General features: G+C 37.3%; 1 pseudogene; it reads left to right on the forward strand.

The window, feature by feature from the left end:
• Positions 1 to 239: 239 nt before the first annotated feature.
• On the forward strand, positions 240 to 1,643 carry LOC101581881 (annotated as a pseudogene).
• The last annotated feature ends 7,394 nt before the right edge of the window (positions 1,644 to 9,037 follow it).

Genomic DNA, 9,037 nt, shown 5'->3' on the forward strand with positions numbered 1-9,037 from the left:
TAAAGACAGACCAGATGATCAATTGAACAGATTAGAAGATGCACACACAACTACAAACACACTTAAACACTTTATCTTGGACAAACAGGCCAAGTGTTCACTGGAAAAAACATAGCCTCTTTATAAATGGTGTCATAAAAACTCACTTCCCACATGCTAATGCGAAAATTAGACCTATGTCTATCACCATGTCCTAAAATAGTAAAAATGATCAAAAATTTAAACTTTATAACAGAGGGATGGGTTTGGACTCAGAAAAGACAGCCTCCATGTTCTATAGCCAGTTGTTGGCCATGGCCACTCTTAGCAGTCATCTGTCCCAGATGTCATTGCAGGCCACCACCGAGGTTCTGGGAAATTATGGATTGCTTAATAATAATGAACTCCAAGTACAGTAGCAACAGCAAAGAAATCTCTCACGACATGAATATATGAGTATGGAATTGTTACAAGAAGCTGGTGTCTCTATTCCCAAGGAATATGTGGCAAAATTGGTAAATGAAGCTTATGTGATTGCCAAAAAATTGGATTTGAAAGATGTGATAAAGGCATAGGTTTTAGCTTGTGATAGAGGAAAAGCAACATTTGAAAGTGGTGTGAAAGGAGGAGTGAAGATAGTTTTCTCTCCAGAAGAAGCAAAATCAGTTCTTTCACAAACGATTGGGAAAAAAATTGTTTACTAAGCAGACTGGAGTAAAGGGTAGAATATGTAATAAAGTTTTGATTTGTGAGCAAAAATACCCCAAGAGAGAATACTGCTTTGCAACGGCAATGAAAAGGTCATTTAATGTCGTGTATTAATGCGAAGTTCACAAGATGGTGTTAATATTGAATATGTTGCTGCCGAGACTCCTGATGCCATAGTTAAAGAACCTATTGATATTATAGAAGGTATAACAAAGGAGCAAGATGTCTGACTAGCAGAGAAGATGGGATTTCCACCCACTATTGTGGATTCTGCAGCAAAAAACATGGTCAATCTTTACAACCTTCTTCTGAAATATGATACAACCACAGTAGAAATAAGTCCAATGATAGAAGATTCACATGGAGCTGTACCTTTTATGGATGCAAAGATCAATTTTGATTCAAATTCAGCCTGTCACCAAAAGAAAATTTTTGATCATAAGGACTGAACCCAGGAAGATGAAAGAGACAGAGATGCAGCTTGGGCAGATATCAACTATACTGGCCTTGATGGAAATATAGACTGTCTAGTAAATGGTACTGGTTTGGATATGGCCGCCAAGGATATAATAAAACTTCATGGAGGGACACCAGCCAACTCCCTTGATGTTGGTGGTGGTGCCACAGTTCATCAAATAACAGAAACATTTAAGCTTATTACTTTCAGATAAAAAGGTACTTGCTATTCTGGTCAACATTTTCGGAGGAATCAAGTGATGTGATGTTATTGCAGAGGGTATAGTCATGACAATAAAAGACCTGGAAATTAAAATACCTGTTGTGGTAGAGTTACAAGGTACATGATCTGATGATGCCAAGGCACTGATAGTAGACAGTGGGCTTAAAACTCTTGCTTGTGATTACTTGGATGAAGCTGCAAGAATGGTTGTCTCTCTGAAATAGTGACATTAACCAAGCAGGCCTATGTAGATGTGCAATTTCAGGAGCCAATCTGATCTCAGAACTCAGTAGATAGCTAAATGTGTTAAATGTGTTATAATCTTTGAAAATACTGTGTTTGGTATTGTTCTTTTTCTTTTTGGTGTATGGAGATGTTAGTTATCACATAGGAACACAGACCTTTGTTTTTTTTTTCTTTCTTTTTTTGCAGAACTGGGGATTGAACTCAGGCCTTGTGCTTGCCAGGGAAGTGCTTATTGTACTGAGCCATCTTCCTGGCCCTGATACACAGACTTTTCCAAATATATGGACTGCATTTCAATCTGTTGCTCAGAGCCATCTCTGTAAAGAACGTGTACTGCAAGCATCAGAGTTCTCTCTGCTTCTCCTGCAGAATGGCACTTGCAATATACCTGCTTTTTATTGTTAGACACAAAGTTCTTCATTGATAAGATTTATATAAATAAAATAAATATGAAGATAAAGCTTTATTCTTTAGTTTTAAAATATATTATGTCTAATAACTAGCCTCATTAGTATAGCAGTGTATTAAAACTGTTTTATAAAGGAGTTGTTTATCTCCAGTACCAAATGTGTAATAAATGTATCAATTGCTATGTATGGTTTTTCAAACATTCCTCAGAATATTGTTTTCCAGTGAAGTAAGTTGTTAGTTGCTTGAGTGAATGTTGTTTTAATTATTATACAACACTGATAACTGCAAGTGTTCATGATTCTGTGGTATCAAGAAATACCTGTAGGTTTATATTAAGTTAATGAGAACGTGGCAGACAAAATTGAAAATGTCAATGGAAGTTAATAAAAATTTACCACTGTGAACAAAAACCCATTAAAACTGAAACCATAAATCTGGAGGAAAATGTAGGTAGAAATCTCTAAGACATAGGGGTAGGTAGAAAGATCATGAACAAAAATAAATTCAATGAGCAGTACTTCAGAGAATAAACAGGTGGGATCTCATGTTTTTGAAAATTTTCTGTACTTCAAAAGAAATTACCTGCCAGTTAAAAATGAAAACCCATGAACAGGGAAAAATTACAGCCCACTGCCCCTCTAACACAAGCCTTCTGTCTACAACATATAATGAAGTAAATGAAAAACCAGACCACCAAAATTAAAAGATCTAATTTAAAAAATGGGTATCTAGAGCTGGCAAGATGACTCAGCAGACTAAAGTGCTTGCTTAGGTAGGCACAGGGACAGAGTTTCAATCCCTGGCAGCCCTGCCCCCTGGGTGAGCTGAGACTGCGAATGAGACTGGCAGTGATGGTGCATTCCTGTTATCCCAGCACTTGGGAGCCTGAAAAGAGGAGGATCAGTACAAGTCCAATCTGGATAGTGAGACTTTGTAGACCTGGTACTAAATATATATATTTTAAAAATGGGCATCCGAGATGAATATACATTTATCAGATGAAGAAACATAAATTGCATATAAATATATAAAATAATGTTCAGCATCATTAGTCATTCAAGAAATGCAAGTTAAAACAATATTAAAAAAAAACACTGAGATTCCATGTCACCCCAGAATGAATGGATTTCACCAGGAAGGCAACCAATAACAAATGCCAGGGGGTTATTGGGCAAAAGAAAACCTTCTCCAATGTTGGTGGTTGTGCAGACTGGTACAAGAACTATGAAATTAGTGTGTAGATTACTCAAAACTAAGATTTGAAGTCACATTCAAACCAACTATTCCCCTCCTGGGTATTTACACAGAAGAATGAAAAACATCATACCACAGTGATATATGTGCACCAGTGTTGATAGCAACACAATTTGTCATAGCTAAATCTTGGAAGCAACCCAAATGAGCATCAACTGAGGAATGAATATAAAAGATGAGGTATTTTTACATGGTGGAGTACTATATAGCTATAAAAAGGTAAATTTGAGGCTTTTATTGGTAAATGAATGCAACTAAAGACTATATTCTTTTTTTTTCATACTTTAGGGAAGGGTCTACAGGGAGTTCAAGGTCTCACTAGTAGATTGGACTTGTAGTGATTCTCTCGTTGACAGCCTCCCAAGTTCTAGGATTATAGGCATGCACCACCACACCCAGTCTCAATTGCCATTTTAGTGTGCTTTGGGGGAGGGGCAGGCACAGCAGGCACAGGGATCTAACCCCTGGCTCCATATCTGCTTACAAGTGCTTTAATCCTCTGAGCTATTGGCTGGCTCTAGAGATCATACTCTTAAATGAGATAAATCCACTCCACATGTGTGAATGTTGTATCATCTCCTTAGTGTGAGAATTTGAAAGGGAAAATGTAATCTGAAGGGTGCAGTAGATATCTGGAAAGGATAGTGAACCTGTTCAAAATGAAAGAATTGTGATTTGAGAAGGTCAGGAGAAGGAGTTGGGGAGAAAGATATATCTATGTATGTAAGCAGGATGATTTGGACAACTGTACTGTGGAATTCTACTAGTCTATGGAAAGAAGTTAATCCTTAACTTGTCTTGTCTTCATTATTCAATTCATTTTTCTTTTTCTGTTTTGTTCCTTTCTCAATTTTGTTTCTTTTCTCTTCTTCCAATTTGGCAAGCATATCTCTGAAAAGATGAACAACTAATTTCAAGAAAACACTATTCAATACAAATACTGTGGAATTCATATCATTTTGTTCAGTGAAATTCTGTATCATTTGTGATTTTTGTGTTGTAATGTTATTTATTGCACTTTCCAATGTAAAAAAATAAACTTTTTTTAAAGATTTGTTTGTTTCTAATTCATATTAAAATAGCTCCCAAAATGTATATATACAACAGATGAATTTGCTAAATAAAGGGGAAAATAATCTCATAACTTTCTCCTGAGTTTTTCAAGGTATTGCTCATTATTTTAAGTAAGTAAATACAAAATACCACCCAAACAGCAGGTACATCTATTACCAGATTTACTAATGCGTCATTATGCCCCTAGTAGCTTTAAGAGCAAAGACATTATCTTTTTTGTCCTGCATAAAGTAAGGCCAAATGTGTTTTTCTGTGTTTGCTGATGTCCATTCACTCTTTAGTTAAATTTATCTTTGAGAAGATAAATAAAAAACCTACATCTATACAGTGGCTATAACACTTGTTGCTTTTTCTATAGCTTTCCTTATTTTGATAATGTTATTTTCTTAAGTTACCATTAGATAATGAGCTGTAGTAGTTCTTCCACTCATCCTTACTGCTATGAAAAATTACAATGAAGAGATGCACCATCTTAAAATTCATGGTCATTTCTATGATCTCATAATTATGGCACAGCCATTATTTATTTTTTGTTATTTATTTATTTATTTATTTATTTATTTATTTATTGGTGGTACAAGGGATCAAACTCAGGACCTTGTGCTTGGAAGGCAAGCACTTATTCCACTGGGCTATCTCCTCAACCCAATTTAATTATTTAGCTTTTTGGTACTGAGAATTGAGCTCAAGACCTTGAGCTTAGCAGGCAGTCTCTTAAGCTACTGAACTATCTCCTGAGCCCCTGGCACTACCATTATAGAATCACTTAATTGACATTTGGCATAGTAGCAGACATAATATCCCACAATTTTAAGACTGAGGCATGAAGAACACCTCAAGTTTGAGACCAACATGGGCTATATAATGAGTTTAAGCCTAGACTGAGCTACAAAGTAAGACTCTAAAAAAATAATAATAACAAAACGAATGACCTAACTACCTATATACATTAGAAGTACAATATGGACTGCTGAAACACTTCCTATTTCAAGACAAATTTATTATTGCTCTGATACAAAGTTATAAATCTGTGTCTTATAAGCTACATTTTATTATAAAGCTTTTTTATCTGTGTGGGACTCAAGCAGTTATTTTATCAAGACCAAAAGGACTAACTGTTAAGACAGTAACATTAAAAAAATACAGCATCATTGTAGGAGGAGGAATGCACAAACACTTGTGAAGTGTTTTTATACCATCATTATCTTATCAGTCCAAAACACAGGTATTTAAAATTATCATTGCATTAGTCTACTCAGGATACCATTTTAAAAAATACCTGGGTAGGTGGCTTACACAACAGAAATCTATTGTTCACAGTTCCAGAGTATAAAAATTGAATGATGAGGGTTCCATTCAGGTGGGTTTCATTTAAAGCCTCTTATTTGTATTATAGGTGCCTGACATGTATCTCTGTGCTCACATGACCTCTCCTTGTGGGCTAAAGGAGAGAGCAGGAGATGGAGATTAAGGTCTCCAGCATTTGTTCTTATTACAACATTGTCTTAGTTCTTTAAAGTAGCTATAGCAACATGCTTTAGATTGAGTCACATATAAGGGACAAAAATTTATTCCTTACATTTCTGAAAGTTTCTCAATTCAAGATCAAGCTACTATCAGATTTGATACTTGACAATGAGTTGTTCAATAGTGCCTTGTATGTGCCCTCATTACAAGACAAAGAAGTTCTCTATATTTTTTTACAGTTGCATTTAGCAAGATAGAACCCTCATTGTATCATGGTTAGGAATATTGAAACATTTCAAATTTGATACCCTCAGCTGACAACCCCCTCCTTTCCTCATACCAGCTGCATCCTGGCCTGATAAGCAAGAAGGCTCACTTTTTCTTCCTAGCTTACTCCCTGGCTGTTGGAGGCCACTCAAATTTGCAGAGCTGTAAACATGTTGCCTTTGTATAACTGCCTTTATTCTGTTTCTGTAACTTAACTTTCTTGCCTTTTACCGCTACAGCCTCTATATAAGTCTTGCATATGCCCAGCTCAAGGCTCAGACTTCATAATGCTGAAATTCCCTGTGCTGATGAGCATAATAAAACTCGGTTCCTTCCACTTTTCTGAGTGCTCCTTCGTTTCTTTGCATTTGGTAAATCTAAAATGGCTGTAAGGTAATTTCCTCCCAAATGTCCCAACTTCTAATACTATGACACGGCTTACTAGGTTTCAATGCATAAATTTTTAAGGGAAATACATATTTAGACCACAATGGTACTAATCTTTGTCTGAGGGCCCACCCTCATGACCTTGTATATCTGTAATTACTTCACAGAGATTTCATCTCCAAATATGTACTGTCACTTTGCAGTGTTAGGACCTCATCATATGAATTATGGGGGAGAGGGATTTAGGTAGGAAGTTAAGGAGTGGCTAGGCTCTTCAGTGAAATAAATCAGACCCTGCATGTGCAAACATCATATTGTCTCCTTAGTATGAGAACTTGAAAGAGAAAGTGGAATCTGATAGGTTTAATAGATACTGCAAAAGAGGGAATGAACTTATTCAAAAAGAAAGAATTACTGAGTTGAGAAGGACAGGAGAAGGAGTGAGGGAAAGAGATTTATCTAAGTATGTAAGCAGGATGGTTTGGACAATTGTACTGTGGGTTTCTGCTGGTCTATGAAAAGGAGAAGATAATACTTAACTTGTTTTGTTTCCTTTTTGAGTTGTTTCTTTTTCTCTTCTTACTTTTTTATATATTTCTTCCTTTTTTTTCTTTGTTCTTCTAATTTTTCATGCATATATCTGGTAATATGAGTAACTGATTGGAAGACAACACTATATGTATTATAACAAATACTGTGAAATTCATATTACTTTGTTAAGTGAAATTCTGTATCTCTTTAAATTTTTCTGTTATAATACTATTTTGTATTCTCTTTAAAAAATGAAAAGTAGAGCAGCTCTGGCAGCAAGAGGAACCACAGCAGTGGGGCTGCATAGCTCCACGAGGCTCCTATGTGTCTCCACCCCAAGCTTCTGCAGGCCCTCCCCTGCCACCACCACCATGCCCACCAAGAAGCCCAAGAGGAAGGTCAGCTAGGCTGGTGGAAGGGGCAGCAAAGGAGGAGCCCAAGAGGAGATTGGCGAGGTTGTCACTAAACCTGTTCAAGCTAAAGTGGAAACAAAGCCAAAAAAGCAGTGGGAAAGGATAAATCTTCGGACAAAGAAGTACAAGCAAAAGGGAAAAGAGGAGCCAAGGAAAAGCAGGCTGAAGGGGCTGATCAAGAAACCAAGGAAGATTTACCTGTGGAAAACAGAGAAACTAAAAATAAGGAGAGTGAAGCCTCTGATGAAGCAGAGGAGAAAGAAGCCAAGTCTGATTAATCACACACCATGTCTTATCAGAGCCCCCTGTCTCCATTCTTGTACAATCCAGAGGAATATTTTTATCAACTATTTTGTAAATGCAAGTTTTTAGTAGCTCTAGAAACATTTTTGAAAAGGAAGGAATCCCACCTCATCTCATTTTTTTAAGTGTAAATGATTTTTTTAGAGGTGAAAACATTCTCTGGTTGTTTATTTTTTGGTACAACCAGAAATAGTGGGATATTGAATTACGGCAGGCTTTGATTGTCTTGGGTGTCAGCTTAACATTCCATAGGTGGGGCTTGGTTTTATATCCTGCAATACAAAGCATACTAAATGGCAATTTGGAATTACAATCCTGCATTTCATATGTCTTGGATACTTTAAATGACTTCTATTCCCATGTTTTTAGTGGAATAATTTTCTAAAGAAAATTATATCCTAAATGTTACCCTGTCAGAATCATGTGCACTCTGTAACATCTTTGGTTGTGGTAGTCTGGTTTGCCTCATTTCATTGATGTGCTGTGAAAGATCAAAAATTTGAATGTGTAGTGTATGTGATACAAAATTGTGAATTGATGGGACTTAATTAACACTTTTCAGCATTTCAAGATACTGGTACTTAATCCTCTTACAGAAAATGTGCCTCTAAATTTGAAACTGGAAAGTCACTGGAACAACTGAAAAACAATGCATGGCTTTTTATGATATGTGTGTTAAGAAATGTGTACAAAGTGAATAATGTGTACTGATCCTCAACACAACAAATAAAATCTTAAATATTGAAGATAAAAAAAGCCCTACAAATAAAAAATAAAACTAACTGGGAAAGGAGGTGCAACATGATCCTGGAGCACATTTGTAAAAACAGATCTCAGAGAGTGCAGGCCCGGCAAGTGAGTGAGATAACCGAGGCCTCGGGATCCTGAACAGACCCAGAGCACAGGCCAGGTGAGTGAGTGAGACAACTGGGGGCCGCAGGATCCTGAACAGACCCAGAGCGCAGGCCCAGCAAGTGAGTGAGATGAGCGAGGCCACGGGATCCTGAACAGACCTAGAGCGCAGGCCCGGTGAGTGAGTGAGATGACCGAGGGCTGCGGGATCCTGAACAGACCTAGAGCACAGGCCCAGAGAGTGAGTGAGATGACCCAGTACCCTCTGGATCCTGAACAGAACCAGAGCTCAGGCCCGGCGAGTAAGTGAGACAACACGGGCCTGCTGGATCCTGAACAGACCCAGAGTGCAGGCCCAGCATGGAACCCTTCAGCAGAACTCCCTGCAAAGAGGCTAGAGGCAAGACCCACCAAGCTGATTCAGGAGCAGAACACCTTGCCAGGGACAAAAAGGGTTCAACTCTAA

Source organism: Octodon degus, unplaced genomic scaffold (genome assembly GCF_000260255.1).
Source record: "Octodon degus isolate 3935 unplaced genomic scaffold, OctDeg1.0 scaffold00198, whole genome shotgun sequence".
NCBI classification, from domain to species: Eukaryota; Metazoa; Chordata; class Mammalia; order Rodentia; family Octodontidae; genus Octodon; species Octodon degus.